At 41.1% G+C, this 16,513-nt stretch overlaps 1 long non-coding RNA gene across 1 annotated transcript; it reads right to left on the bottom strand.

The window, feature by feature from the left end:
- Nucleotides 1-518: 518 nt before the first annotated feature.
- Nucleotides 519-1,078, bottom strand: LOC142098635 (uncharacterized). Its single transcript, XR_012678368.1, has 2 exons — nt 992-1,078; nt 519-794 (listed from the first exon to the last, which is right to left on the bottom strand). It is a non-coding gene; the product is annotated as an uncharacterized LOC142098635 (long non-coding RNA).
- Nucleotides 1,079-16,513: the final 15,435 nt, after the last annotated feature.

The following is a 16,513-nucleotide window of genomic DNA, read 5'->3' as shown; positions in this document are numbered from 1 at the left end:
CTCTCCAGTCTCCAGTGCCATTGCTCATACAGAAACAGGAGGGGTAGCAGTGTTCTTGTCAGTCTCCAGTCTCCAGTGCCATTGCTCATACAGAAACAGGAGGGGTAGCAGTGTTCTTGTCACTCTCCAGTCTCCAGTGCCATTGCTCATACAGAAACAGGAGGGGTAGCAGTGTTCTTGTCACTCTCCAGTCTCCAGTGCCATTGCTCAATTGACTGGAAATGATTGCAATTTAATGTTATTGAGGTTAATAATAATGTAGGGATAAAAAATAGCTAAATTGTGGGAATTTAGCAAAAAAAAATAGGGATTTTAGAAAAAATCGGGATCCAAAACCAAACCAAAACACAAAGTTAATCCAGATCCAAAACCAAGACCAAAACCAAAACACGGGAGTCAGTGAACATCTCTACTTCTAATATCTTTATAATGGACACAAGTAGCTATCAGTTGACGCTAATGTTTTTGCCTTTCTCAAAAAGTGCATGTCAACAAGACAGTAAACATAGAGGTGTCAGTGTAATTTAAAATTTGCTTTTTAATATGATAGATACAAAAATGTAGACTCAAAGAATTGGGAGTGGGGGAAATCAACAGTAAGCTAGATCAATGCAGTTTCCCAGTGAGAGAGAATATATTCAATAATTCAATAATCCAATGTTTCGTGCATTAAACAGGAAAGCGTGAGAGTGTATAAAATCAATTTACCAATATGTTTTGATTGAAGGTTTTCTTCTGTTAAAAATACATCATTTTTCGTGATCTCACTTTGGATGCCAATCAAAGTTCTCTCTCTGAAATGTAGATAAGTTGCTCTAAGACGATAAATTTAACACAAAATCAATAATCGTTCTGTGTATTGAAATGAATAAAAAAAAATATGCAAATAAACAGACGTCTAAAAAACAGTCATAGAACTCCAGTAAGGGATAAAATTGCAGCGCCCTGTGGGTCCGTTGTTTGGGAGACCCAACATTTGTCAGTTACTCACCCCAGTACCTGAAATTCAAGCTCTCCGCCACCTCCTTTGTCGAGTGATCCGATTGGATGGCTGCCCAGCGATTTACTCAACGCTCTGAAGAGAAGAAAGTGGTGAGGTGTCGAAGCATTTGAATTTCAGAATAAAAAAAAAGATTGAAAGAGTACGTAGAGAGCTCTAAGGGGTATATTTACTAAACTGCAGGTTTGAAAAAGGGATGTTGCCTACAACAACCAATCAGATTCTAGTTATCCTTTATTTAGTACATTCTACAAACTGACAGCTAGAATCTGATTGGTTGCTATAGGCAACATCTCCAATTTTTCAAACCTGCAGCTTAGTAAATATACCCCTAAATCTCTTTATTAAGAACAATCTGACTTTTCTTACTAATGCACTCAGCAACAATGACTATGCCATGTGTATCATCAATTTCTTAACAATGCTTAGCCTGTAAATAGCCTATGAGGAATTAATTAGTAAAACCTGAAACTCTGGCTTGTTTATATTGGAAGTAAAGAAGGCAACATTTAGATTAATTGCTTGTAATCTCCAAATTAATGCTCTCATAGAAACAAAGATACATAGAACTTAATATCAGAAAATAACCTACATGGTCACTATGTCTAATCTTTATGAGTCTGTTGTTTTTTGACTGGGATTATTAGGGGGGAGAATTGTAGGGTTCTTTTTTTTTATTTCTCATTATTTTCTAATAGAGGCCCCTATATATTCATGTTTCACATTTATCGCAGCAATAAAGGATGCATTTTCGAAGCAATTTATCATTAAAGTCATTCTGGGACAGCGCCTCCGGTTAGAGGCTGTCACGGTGGGGACCCTACACTATCCACGCTTGCTGATGCCCAGAAAACAATACAAAGATGAGCACAGAAATAATGGAACGGTGACCAGAAGAATAGTAGAATAGATCAATACACGCCCACATAAAGAAAAGTTTGTTTTAGCATAAATAACAAAGAATGGCCGCATCAGAATAAATATAGATTTGCCAAGAAAAGGGGGTATTTGGGGACACGTTCTGTGGCTATTTGGTTTGCCGGTCCCATGGCTCTCCGTGGCTGCTAAAAGTGTAAGCAGATAGGAGAGGAGGAGCCTGAGAGGGGTAGGATCTCTTCAGATACGCTCTCCACTCCAGCGGTACTGTGCCCATAGATTTCAGCTGCTAACGCCATCCACACGTGCCATTATCTATAGACTCCAAGCTCTGAAAAGTTAAGCATTAATCGTTTAATTAATTTACGTATGATTTAAGTTAAAATGAATGCTAAAGGTAAAACAATTTAATTACGGTAGAGGTTTCGCGCTCAGTTCAATACATTGATCTAGTGAACCTGGCAGGACAAGACCCTCTGGGTGGAATCTCACACAAAGGCCTCTCCGGTTGCTGTAGACATCTTTAGGTCCAGAGTTACAGTGGAATTGCAGATTATCACTGAACAATATGTATGTGCATTTTATTATGGTATTGGGGCCCTGGACCAAGATTGTACTGAACTGCATTATAGTAGCTCTCTACGCAAAATAATCCTTTTCTTGCTTTATTCCTCCTAGCGGATAGCTGCTTAAATTAGATCTTCTTTTTCTTTGCATCCAAAACATAGTTCTCCTTGTCATGGAGAGAACTATACTAAAAATCCTGGCCACACACATCAGGTCTAGGTGTCTATTGGTACAATTAGAAGATGATTGCACCCAGGGGTTGACAGTGGTCAACTACTGAGCATCGTTAGGGGTATGTCCAATAATGACCCTATCAATGTTCATCAATCTACGCTTGGACACTGTGCTCATCTCATCCTCATCACCATTTATTGATATAGCGCCACTAATTCCGCAGCGCTGTACAGAGAATATTATATATATATATATATATATATATATATATATATATATATCAGTCCCTGCCACATTGGAGCTTACTGTCTAAATTCCTTAACACACACGGGTTAATTTTGTAAGCAGCCAATTATCCTACCAGTATGTTTTTGGAGTGTGGGAGGAAACCAGAGCACCCGGAGCAAACCCACGCAAACACAGGGAGAACATACAAACTCCACACAGATAAGGCCATGGTCGGGATTGAACTCATGACCCCAGTGCTGTGAGGCAGAAGTGCTAACCACTGAGCCACTTGTGTCGCCCATACAGCAATAGTGGGCTGCTCAGCAAATATAAAAAGAGTGCCTAGGATCCCTCCGCTGTGTAGTATTTTACAGTCCCCGTCTGTTGCAGGGCAGCTTAGAGCAAGCATAGGTGACTTTTGGCTCTCCATCTGGCAAGGCATGCTGGGAGTTTTACGTTCCAGAACAGCTGGGAACCCACAGATTGGCTATCTCTAGAGTTTAGAGGCTTTAGTACATAGCTTTCATCCTGCTGTCTGTTCCCATCACTGTGATGTATGTTTTAGCCGCTCCCTCGGCAGCACAAGGAAGTAAATATATAATAAAAGAGCCTGTAACCTTGCAACAAGAGTTCAAACATGCAGACAAGGATTCCTGTCATACAGGGAGGCCGAAGCCTTTGGTAAACTGAATTACACACAGAGTATAATCAGCAAATGTAACAGTTGTAACCTTTTATATTGGGATTCTCCATATCTCCTTTTCTCCGCTTAGTACCTCCACCCGCTGAAGCTCAGGAGATGTCATTAGACACGCTCAGCTCTTGGCGGATATTGCTGACTAGGTTCTTTAAAGCAAATATGTTGAGTATTTTTTTTTTTTTTCCTGCCACTGAACCTGTTATTTGCAACACCTGCTGTAAGCTCATCTTGTCACCCCTGTGATTGGAATAAAGGAACAATCCGTAACATTATTTTGGCTGGGTTCCCGTCGGCTCACGCTGCATATAAGGAAGCAGAAAATTCTGTATGCATTTAATTAGCAAATGTCAACCTCACCTGACTATCTAAACCACAGGAGATACATTCTTTTTTTCTCAAAAATAGTCACGGACAAAACAAGGATTGCTAGAATATCCCATTTGCCATTTGTTTACTAAAAACAAAATTGCTAAATTATTTTCTTTGTGTTTGTGTGGGTAAGAACGTCTAGACAATCACCTACATTGTAGAATATTTTTTTTTCCATAGTAGACTATGACAGACAGAAGTGCTAACCACTAAGCCACGTGCTGTCCGCGTAAGTAAACTAAAGCATTGCATTTTATACCTCAGGAAAAGGGTTTCACACAAATGTGTCACAGAGTCACCGTTCATTTTAAATATCACATCATAATCACAAATCTGAAGATCGCTGGGACAGACTCTGCCATAAAGGGAATTTTTACGGCCGTTAGCCTGAGGAAGTTCAATGTCCCCGCTCTGTCATCTCTTTCTTTCTGTACAGGTTAAAGTTATTCAAGTAACCTAAATGAGAACACAACATTGATGCTGTTAAACTGATAATAACGCATGGATTTATGCTGGTTTGTCTCCTCTTCAACTTCCATGATTTTTCTTTACTTAGAAAACAAATGCTCTTTTTTTTTACCTTTATGGTTTAAACACCTGGGGGGTAAATGTATCAAGCTGAGAGTTTTCAGGCGGGTTTGAAAAACTAATCAGATTCTAGCTATCATTTATTTAGTACATTCTACAAAATGATAACTAGAATCTGATTGGTTGCTATAGGCAACATCTCCACTTTTCAAACCCACCGGAAAACTCTCAGCTTGATACATTTACCCCCTGATGTATTATAAGCACTTACATTGACATAATGTGCCCTTTATTTCAGCCATTTTAAGGTAGTCTTTATTTACAGACAGCAATAGTAACAGTGACTCCGACAGGCAAGAACAGGTACTGCTCTACGGACTAAAAATACATTATTAGTACACACTTCTCCTACTGCCTTCATTATAAAACTATCAAACTCCATTCACTTACATTCACATTACATCACATCCTGGATAAAGGTCTTTACACATTGGAATAAAGACCATGCTTTCAGCTTTATTGTTGTCACGATTGTATTGTATTGTCCTCATCTTGAGGAATGTATTGAGAGACAGGACAAGTCGCATTCTTGAAAAATTGTGTCTGGACTAGAGATGCTCAGGCTCGGTTCCTCGAGAACGGAACACACCCAAACTTAGGGGATCCGAGTACCTCAGAATCGAAAACGAGGCAAAACGTCATCTATACGTCCTCGGATCTCGGATCTCGCGAGTTTTGAATTCCTTTTTAAGATCCAATATAACGGGGGTGGATGGGAGGGCGGACCCCATTTTTCTTTTCTGCCACCGCTGTGTGCCAATGTGTCCTAGATGTGCTAGGAACTGCCGTGTGTTTGTGTCATTGCTCTGTCGCTTACCATCCAGCCAGGTCGCTGCAGTATTTGTCCGAAAGTGTAAGAAAATAATATTGTGATCTGTGAGGTGGTCAAAATTGACTGCAAATTACTTGAAATTAGTGTTATTGATGTTAAAAATAATAATGTAGGAACAAAAAAGAGCAAAAATATGTGGTTTTAGCATATTTTAGGATTTTTCAAAAAAATCCAAAACCAAAACACACGAGGGCGGTTTTGCCAAAACCAAAACACGAAGCTAATCCAGATCCAAAACCAAAACCAGTTCACGGGGGTCACTGAGCATGTCTAGTCTGGACCATCATCAAAGCTTCTCGTCCTCAGCAGTAAGTTACCTGACTTCCCCGACAGATAGAGGAGAATACACTGGGATGCCTAAATATACAGTGGTCCTGACCTGAGACTGGATTCATATTCAAATAAGCACTAGCATTTATTTGCAGTGTAAGCAGATTTAAGCAGTGATCTACTCCCTTACAATACATACTGCACTATCTCCACTACCCCACTATATCTATAGGCTGATTCCTTGATACAGGTTTTTTTTTATTGGTCAAATTGGGCAAATGGTCTTCTGCTGTTCCTAGCTATTCCCAAAAGGGTGGGGTAACAAGAACTTTTAAACCACTAGAGATAAATCACATTGGGGCTGATGATGAGTCTAACTTATGTCAGATTTTTTTTCATCCGTATCCAGATTTGGTTGCATCTTATATGTACGACTCTTTGCAACTGGAGAGGCGGAACAGGATAAAGAAGGAACGGGTGAGCGAAGGCCGAATCCAGTAAAGACGTGTTCACATAATTGGGATTGATGTCGACCTGGATGCTGGTGCAACGAGACTCACCAATGACGATGAGGATTGGCAGTACTAGCTAGCCCCTTCTGATTGGCTGATTGCATCTAGGCCCCTCCTACATTACGTCATTCATCAGTTTGGCTGCAATATTTAATCTAGTTGTTGATGCCTATTCATATTACTTAAATGATATTTATATTTGGACTGTGACGTGATTTTTAAAGAGGAAAACAACAGAAGTTTGCATTTAAATGAATTTAATGTATACTATGTGTCTGTATTTAATGATAATGGTAAATGTGACTTTTGCATTTCTTAATAACACACCTCATATATATATATATATATATATATATATATATATATATATATATATATATATAATAAAAAATAAAAACATATAGTTATAATTTGCAGTGGCAAGTAATAAGGTGGGTTGGATTTACATAAATGATGACCTATAGTCCACAGGCACCTATTGGTGCGTACTCACAAACCTATTTATATATTCATAACAGAGGTGTCCGAGTTCAGTCCTCAAGAGCTACCAACAGTCCATGTTTTCAGGATTTCTTTAATCATACACAGGTGATTTAATCTATTTGGCTGGGTCAGTAATTATTCCACCTGTTTCTACAGACAGAAATCCTGAAAACATGAACTGTTGCGGCCCTTGAGGACTGAACTTGGCCACCTCTGATTTATAAGAAATGTTAGCAAAATCTATCTACATAGAAACATAAAGGAGCTGGTTCACAGTTAGGAGCAAATCAACTACTGAATGCAACATTTGTGTCTAGAAAAACTATTTTATTCTGCACCACTGAAGGAGCCTTAAAGTTGTTTTGCACTTGTTACCTAGTGAGTCAGCTAAGTACACATGACTGTGCACACTACCATACCTCCCAACTTGTCTGTTCCCGGCAGCGGAACAGGGGTGGGGCCACAGGACAAAGGGGGTATGTTGGAGCATGGCCATGGAGTTTTGGGGCATAGCCACACCCCCAGAGGGGAGGGGCATGCCTCACTCCCCCCAACATTCCCAAACATGTCCCCAGCTGGACAGCTAGACAGAGCCCTAAAATCCGCACTGTCCCATTGAAATTTGGACAGTTTAGAAGTATGCAGCACCTTTACACTCTAGGGCAGGGTTTCCCAAACCCAGTCCTCAGGGCTCCCCAACAGTGCAGGTTTTCTGGATCACATGTGACATAATTAGGACCACCTGTGGATCTGTTACAATGTGTCAGTCAGTAATGAATACACCTGTGCTCCAGCAAGGAGATATGGAAAACCTGCACTGTTGGGGAGCCCTGAGGACTGGGTTTGGGAAACCCTGCTCTAGGGAGATCCTTCCACAGGACCTGAGTCATTAAGGAGAGCAAAGCATAAAAAAGCAGTAACTTTGCACCTGGGCAAAACCATTTTCTCTGGTTTTGTTTCAAAATATTGCCTTTTTGTCATAGCAGCTGTCCATCAAGCCTATTTAAGGCACATTTGGGTGTGGCTCACAAGCCAGCCCTTGCTAGATGTAAACCCTTATACCTGGGAGGTGAGTGCATCTGATTTTAACTGCATTTTAATAGTGTTTAAAGCATATAGGTCAGTGTATGACCTGCATATAATGAGGTACCCTTGACGTGGGATGCAGGCTTAAGTCTTTTGATCAAAATATGAACTAATACCTCATGTTTTCATTTTGCTAGACACACACAGATATGCAGTTTAAAGGATAAGCACTGACAACTTTCTTTCTGTTGGGCAAAACCATGTTGCATTGGAGGGGGAGGTAAATTTAAAATGTGTGGACAGATTTATAGTTAGGGTAGGTCATGTCCTAGATCAACTTTAAATTTCAGTGTAAAAGAAAAAACAGCCAGTATTTAACTTATGTACAAAATAATAAACTAATTTGCACCCCTTGCATTGTAACATGGTTTGTCCCGGAGAACATTTACTCCTTTTCTTGCTCTACTTTCCTTAATGACTCAGACCCACAATCTCTATGTGCCACTCGTTGAGCGGAGAGACGATCAAAGCCTGACGAGGCACAATGTGCAAAAGTACAGAGGTCACATTAAGATCCAGCCCCCACCACCCCTTCCATTAAATAAAAAATTCAGTTTTTCTCCTAAAAATACTACTGAGTTTTGCTGCATATGTGGCTGAACCAGGAACATGAGGGTACATCAGAAATGGCTTTATTGCACATGGCTCTGTTGTGTGTTTGAAACTTTCATTTACAAGTACAAAGTGCTTTTTGAGTACGCCTGTTCGCTAAAGGGCAACTGATAGGCACAAGATACATCCCATTAAAAGTATAGGACATACCGTGATCAAATCACAAACCTTTTGCGGAGTGAAAATAGCCAGCACCCCACGAACAATTCTCTCCTGTGTCATTTTGATCATCTCGCTCCGAAAGCTAAAATGTATTTTTGTGCACTGATCCGCACCTCAGACATTTTTCGCTTCAAAAATGACATCCGCTGTCTGTGTGAAACTAAATTGCTGTGTTTACCGGGCTTGCTTACCGCTCAGTAGTCGGTGGCTGTTTTCTTGCTGTGTTCTTTTAGGCTGTTATTTATGAGGTATATTGTTCTGCTATTTGTACTTCACATTATAAGCAAACATTGACTATGACAGTAGCTGTCAGTGACTGTTGTGTGGTTTGCAGTCCTCCCACATATTATACTCAAGGATGTCTTCCGGTGCAGCGTGGAGTGACACTGACTGCAGCTTCTGTTTGTAAACCCTCATTGTGCAAAGTTGTAACCATTCATAAAGCAATTTTATACAGTAATTGTGTGCAATCAGGGCAATCTCAGATGCCAGAGTGTCAAACTGACAATTTGTTCTGCAAAATGGCTATTTCTATCTGCATTGTTATAATGGATATACTAGTGCAAAAACTGTTTTAAAATTTTATTTTTCTGCATGAGATATTAGGCATTCTGATGGGTTAATTGGCTTCTGACTAACTAGCCTATACTGTGCATAAAATTTTTAAACAAAACTGGTTTTGTTTCAAAATATTGCCTTAGTGTCATAGCAGCTGTCCATCAAGCCTATTTAAGGCACATTTGGGTGTGGCTCACAAGCCAGCCTTTGCTAGATGTAAACCCCTATACCTGGGAGGTGAGTGCATCTGATTTTAACTGCATTTTAATGGTGTTTAAAGTACATAGGTCAGTGTAGGACCTGCATATAATAAGGTGCCCTTGACGCTGGGATGCAGGCTTAAATGTTTTGATAAAAATATGAACTAATATCTCATGTTTTCATTTTGCTAGATACACACAGATATGCAGTGTAAAGGATAAGCGCTGACAACTGTCTTTTTGTTTTGTAAACTTATAGAGAAGTCATATGTATGGCGCACATCAGCTAATTGATACTGAGATCAATCACATGATCCCCCTCCCAGACAGCGGCTATCTGACCAGACCAGCGGATGATCATTATAGCCAAGGAGCCGCTCTGCTTAGTCGATAAGTCACCATAGGCTGAAAGGGAGCAGGATTGTGTTTCGGGAAATCTGAACACACCTGCAGCGGGCGCACTGGGGAACAAGGGGGTAACTTTTACGGCAATACATATTTTTATGCACAAAGCGTAAAACCACCAAAGCAAAATCATGTTTGGTGCACGTACGCCTGGATGTCTGCAAAAGCACATGCGTTTACGGATCAAGACAGTAATGTTTGCAGTCTTGCAGAGGAGCAAAAGTTTGCAGAGATCGAGGGAAGGAATTGGGCGTAGAGAAAGCGTAAAGGCGCCCCATATTTTTGTGGAGGAGTTCAAAAAAAAGATTTTATTTTGAGTGAGATTACGAAACAAAATAAAGGGGTGGACAGGCCTCATTTTTAGGGGTGCTCCTTGCTGTACAGTGGGATGCTCGGCCAATTACACTCTGCAAAGAGCTTTCACCAGCTTTCCAATTCATATTGTGCTTCGTAAATGAGGCTCACTGCTTACTGTAAATAATAATGTCCCACAAATTAGAAAAAATTCTGGGTCAATGTAAGCTCTAATAATTGCACTATATATACTGCTTCATTTGTGTAGAATGTTCATCTCGCATCCCTGAGGAAAGTTATGGATATGTAACTGAATCATTGAAGTTGGTTGAAATAAACACTGACTGTGTAGATTGCAGGCCGTTCAATTCCTTGAGCTCCACCTCCTGTGAAATATATATCTATCTATCTATCTATCTATCTATCTGTCTATGGTGATGGAGAAGGAGCAGTGAGTACGACTTCTGCCAGGCAACCAGGGAGTCCCAGCATCAACCAAGGGACAACCACCAAAAAATGGGAACTTTCACCCCGGGCGCACATATCTGGTTCCATGGGCACTACTGAGATCGCAACCCCTCTGTGTCTACCCACCGGGGCGGTACTTGGACTGCAACTATAACCGACTGCCCTGAGAGGCGGGTTCAGTGTGCCCGCTACCGTACTATGCGCCCGACCACTGGGCGTAGACTGCACTGCGTATTCTGGCATCTCTATTTATAACTATCTCCCCTCCCCTGTGACATCACTTGGGCGTACTCCCCCCAGTTTAATGTTTGACCCTAGAGGACTAACTAAAGCCTAGTGACACAGCCTACAGATTTTATTATCCTTCATGCTTATTTCAGCCTTCAGTTCTTATAGCTATCAGAATACAAGTATGGTGTTGGTAGTGGGACACATTTTGACCAAAACATGTAAGCTCACAAACCAATGTGAATATTCTTCCAGTACCTTATGCCTTAATTACCATACATAACCCGTGTACAATGACAATATTCTGCCTAAGATGAGGTTAAAAAAAAGAGACACCGATGTTAAGGATTTAAACCTTTTCAATCAATACTTGGCACTCAATCTATGAATAAATGGATCCGGACTTTGCCTCTGTGACATCCCTCAGTTCATCTCAAGCCATGTCTGATAATTACATAGAATTTTCATGTGATTGGAAATGACTTTCTTCATAAATAAGTCTAATTTTGGCACTCTTTACTATTCTTGTCAAAAAATACGTACAATTTTAATAAGCTTATACGACCACACAAGTTTGTGTTGGCAGGTTAGTCAGAATTGCCAGCGGTGGAACAGACTCAAGGACGTCCTCTAACTCCAGGTCACTGGTGAGATAATCATCGAGTCTTGGTTCTTTTTATAGTTTAAAACTAAGTTGGGGAATAGCGAAAATGTCTTGGGAAGAGAAAAAAAAAACAAGATTAGATGATTACCTGGTAGCCCCAGGTTACTTGACATCTTTCCAGCCCAATTTCATTTAATGCTGACAAAACAAAAACAACAACAACACATTACATAATATAACTGCAATAAATAAATGGAATCTGGTATTATCACAAAACTTCATCTCATTCCATATTTCCTTTGCTTTCTTCATTTCGTACCCTCTTTGTTTTTAATGCAGTTATATTGTATTGCTAGGATTTTTTATGTGGTTTTTTTTTTTTACGAACGTTAATTTATAAAATACAGTTGAATAAACAAAACACATTGTTCAAGGGGAAATTGTTAAGGAAACCAACTCTGATGGCAAGTGTAAAGCAAACCTCCTAATTTGGTGGTCATTGTATAGCAGACCTCCTAATCTGGTGGTCATTGTAGATCAGACCTCCCAATCTGGTGATTATTGTAGATAGGACCTCCCATGCCGGTGGTTATTGTAGATAGGACCTCCCAAGCTGGTGGTCATTGTAGATAGGAACTCCCAATCTGGGGGTCATTGTAGATAGGAACTCCCAATATGGTGGTTATTGTAGATAGGACCTCCCAATCTGGTGGTTATTGTAGATAGGACCTCCCAATCTGGTGGTTATTGTAGATAGGACCTCCCAATCTGGTGGTTATTGTAGATAGGACCTCCCAAGCCGGTGGTTATTGTAGATAGGACCTCCCAAGCTGGTGGTTATTGTAGATAGGACCTCCCAAGCTAGTGGTCATTGTAGATAGGAACTCCCAATCTGGTGGTCATGGTAGATAGGACCTCCCAATCTGGTGGTCATGGTAGATAGGACCTCCCAATCTGGTGGTCATGGTAGATAGGACCTCCCAATCTGGTGGTCATGGTAGATAGGACCTCCCAATCTGGTGGTCATGGTAGATAGGACCTACCAAACTGGTGGTGATGGTAGATAGGACCTCCCAATCTGGTGGTCATGGTAGATAGGACCTCCCAATCTGGTGGTCATGGTAGATAGGACCTCCCAATCTGGTGGTTATTGTAGATAGGACCTCCCAATCTGGTGGTCATGGTAGATAGGACCTACCAAACTGGTGGTGATGGTAGATGAGACCTCCGACCTACGCCACTCCTCCCCTCTTATAACTTTTGTTTCACTCCCATCTCCAAGACTTCTCCCATGCTGTTCCCCACGTATGGAAATCCTTACCTCACCCTACTAGACTTCTCCCCAACCTAAAACCATTCAAATGCGTCCCTAAAAACCCACCTCTTCGTGCTTGCCTACCCTGCCCGCTCCCGGACCCTCATGTCCACTCCTCTACCTCCACCAGTGTCCCATTTGCTCCTACTTTCTCCCTTTACCACCTCCCTCTAGAATGTAAGATGTCATGGGCCGGGTCCTCTCTACCCCATGTCTCATCATGCATGTCATCTCCGTCTACCTAGTATGTCAACGTTATGTCTTATGTTGAACCTTTGTGGGAGTGCTATAGTGATTGCTTACTCATACGCACTGTGATCGTACTTGTATCTGTTCTGCCTGCTATTGTTCAACTATTACTCCTGCATATAGTTGTACCATGCGTATAATGATTAGTTATTTTCATTTATTTGTTAAGATACATTATTCACATTCATGTATTTTCTATTATGCTAAATTGTAATGGTTAAATGAATTCATTTGCTGTATGCGACCATCCAGCGTTGAAGAATTTGTGGTTTCTCATAAGTAAATAATGATTATGTTGACAGTCCCAGTTTTTACAGGACAGACCAGATTTTGGATAGGAAAAAAAGGGTTGGAATTCTATTTTGAGGGTGTGATCTCGGTAATTTAGGGACTTTGCTGGTTGGAATGGGACAATTGCTGGGAGCACCAGAGGTGCGGATAATTTGTGTCCCCATTTTTCCCCTGGAATGTGATAGTGACTCTAATCTGCAAAGTAAAGTTTTCAGATTGCACTTAATATTACACAGACCCCAAGAGACACCATAACAAATTCAATAGTGAGGCTGGTTGACCTCACCATCAGTAATAATAAGTCTGAAGCCTAAAAGCTGCATAATAGATTTGGCCGTGACATTAATTAACTGCTTTTAGTCCTGCAAATTGTCTTACAGTGTTTCCTTAAAAGCATGGGAGAAGGATCAGATATGTAGATTGTCGAACACTTTCCTTCCTTGCACTGTAGGAAATCACTTTGTTACATGTCTCTACAACACTTTCGTTTTCCTGCGTTCTGTTATCATGAACATGGAATATTTTTTCTGGGGGCTCTGCTGGTTCCACACCTCCCAACTGTCCCGATTTTGAATGGGGCAGTCCCAATTTTAGGGCTCTGCCTTGCTGCCCCCCCCCTGGGGACTTGTTTGTCCTGCGGTCATGGGAATGTTGGGTGAAGGAAGATAGCTAATGGGCAGCCCTCTGTTGGCATTGCCACGCAGCCGTTGCTATGTTCTCCATTGGCCATGTCCTCTATCCCGCTGGAGGGGACAGCCATGTTGGGAGGATTGTGGTTCTGTCATACAGAACTGGCAAGTCACTTTTGTTCACTACTTTTTGATTGTGGTGGAGAGGGAAGGGGAGAGCAAGAGGACTAATGAGAAGACACAATTGCTTAATTGCTGTTTGCATGCAATTGGTCCTCCCACTCACACCCCCATTGTTTCAGCCTGTAAGAGGAACAGCAGAGGCTCAGGTAGAACGGCTGCATGTAGCAGCCCTGAAGGCTCTGGTTGGGGGGCACTTTTATAACATCTTTTGTACTAGGCGGTAGAGCATCTCTGAAGAGCAGCAACAGGCATTTGGTACATCCCAGAAAAATGTCCGCCTCCAGTGGAGGTCATATGCAAAGAGCAGGGGTGTGCAGAGCCAGACGGCGTCACACGCAGAAGTCTGCACCAGCTGAGAGATGAGTTCAGAAGATTGAGGACAAACCACAGAGTTCTGTCGAGCAGGGCTGAACAGATGCTTCCTTTTGTGGGGTGAAAATTCCAAAATCTGATGAAGGGGAGGAGAGAGAACATTTTAGGGGTGTTCCTTGCTGTGCATAATGGTGTACAACCATTTCCACTATGTCTTATTCTAGACTTTAAATAAGATGTTGGTATAGATTTAGCAAACCTTCCTCAAAGGGCAAGGGGAGGTGTTGTCCATAGCAACCAATCAGATTCTAGCTATCATGTTCTACTACTTTCTTGAAAATGATAGCTAGAATCTTATTGGTTGGCTATAGACAACACCTCCACATTTCCTATTTAGAAAGTGTGATGCATCTACCCCATTGTGTCTTGTGCCTGCCCCCGGCCGTTTAGCTGGTGCACCGATGCAAAACCAAAACACTTTCTTGAGCACAACCAGCACGCTTTGTATATGCATTTCACAGCATGGAAAAAATGGAAGATGTTTCATGTTGCAGTTTTAAAGTAGATCTGTCACCCCGTATTAATATTTCTTATTCCAGGATCTTGTTTTGCCCAGGCCACGTGAGCTTCCCTCCTCATTCTCCTTACCACCATAGAGCTCCAGAGCCTCAACATCCATTGTATATCATCTATAGAAAGATAGAAGTGTGAAAAATAAGTGTTTTGGGCACAACGGGGCATGGTTTAGGCAGAACGGGGCCAGATGTGGGCGTGGCTTATTTGTGTTCTAATTTCCCTTTCTGTACTGTTGGAAGGTATGGGATGATGAAACAAGGTGTAGACCAGGAACGCTGGTTTTATTAAAAAAAAAATCTTCCTGGGTCCGGCTAAGCAGTAGACAGAATGAGCGCCCACGTCAGGCACAGCCTAAATGGCAATGAGGGGACATATTGACCAATTTATTCCATGGCAATTTTAACATAAATATCTTTGATAGCCGACAATAGCAGAAGAAGGATTGTGCAATCTTTCTTAAACAGGCTTTCCTATGCTTAGCATGGGTAAGCTATAGCCGGAGAAGCACAGTGAATCTCGCCATTGGCAGTGGTTACTTCTGGCGGTAGGAGTGGTATCACTGGTGTTAACCCTTTGATAGATAAGGGGGTATATTTACTAAACTGATGGTTTGAAAAAGTGGAGATTTTACCTATAGCAACCAATCAGATCTTAGCTCTCATTTTGCAGAATGTACTAAATAAATGACAGCTAGAATCTGATTGGTTGCTATAGGCAACATCTCCAGTTTTTCAAACAGTAAATCTAGCCCACGTTGTTTGATAAATAGACCCCCAATGTTGATTCTTTCAGTGATAAGAATTACAGCCATCTGATTTGACAGATGAATGGCTTAGACATAGTTTTGCACTATTATACATCGTAAAGCTTTGTTTTTATTGCTTTCTAAAATGCAGGGTTTGTATTTAGTCTGACAGGAGCCTTGAAGTTGGGGAACCTGTTATTTGTATACTTGGGTTCTATCCTCTCCTGTGTGACCATAAAGGGGGCAATATCCCAAATTATAACAACAATATTCTGCCTCACAATGGCCGAATCCCTGTACAATTATTTCTATCCCTTTGACACGTTTATTAAACTAAAATATGCACGGTTGCCCTGTTACAGTTGAGCTGCCCAAAAAAAGATACTCATCTTGGACTGCACAGTGGTTAGCATTGCTGCCTTGTAGCGTCGGGGAATAGGGGGGAGTTTCCATGGTATGTTATCCCCATGTTTGTGTGGGGTTTCTCCAGTGGCTCCATTTTTCCGTCCATGGACCAAAGATTTACTACCAGACTAATTGGCAACTGAATACATTGGTTCTGGTGTGTGTATGTTTGTTTGCCTGTGAGAGGGAAATTAGATTGTAAGCTCCAGTGGAGCAGTGATTAATGTGCCTCAATAAACATGTTGTTTACTTGTATGGTGTTGATATGCAAATTAAACTGTTATTAATAACATATGGCTATATGGTTTTCTTTTGCAAGATTCACAGATGTTTGGTTTGGAAACCAGAGCATCATGGGAGTTGTAGCTCAAACAACAGCGGAGATCACAGACCATGTCCTGTGCTGTAAACAGGGCATCCCTTTTATGTATTCCATCATATATCCAGTTATTTGGGCAATCTTTGTTGGCAGCACACCACCGGTCACACATACACACAAGGGAATTACCCAGAATTCATACCCATAGGACGCAGAGATAAGAAATCATATTTGATGGATTTTAATTTGTTCTCATCTTTGTGGTGATCTGAA

Source organism: Mixophyes fleayi, chromosome 7 (genome assembly GCF_038048845.1).
Source record: "Mixophyes fleayi isolate aMixFle1 chromosome 7, aMixFle1.hap1, whole genome shotgun sequence".
Classification (NCBI taxonomy): Eukaryota; Metazoa; Chordata; class Amphibia; order Anura; family Limnodynastidae; genus Mixophyes; species Mixophyes fleayi.
The sequence above is the reverse complement of the archived record's forward strand: the minus strand, read 5'-3'. Positions and strand labels throughout refer to the sequence as shown.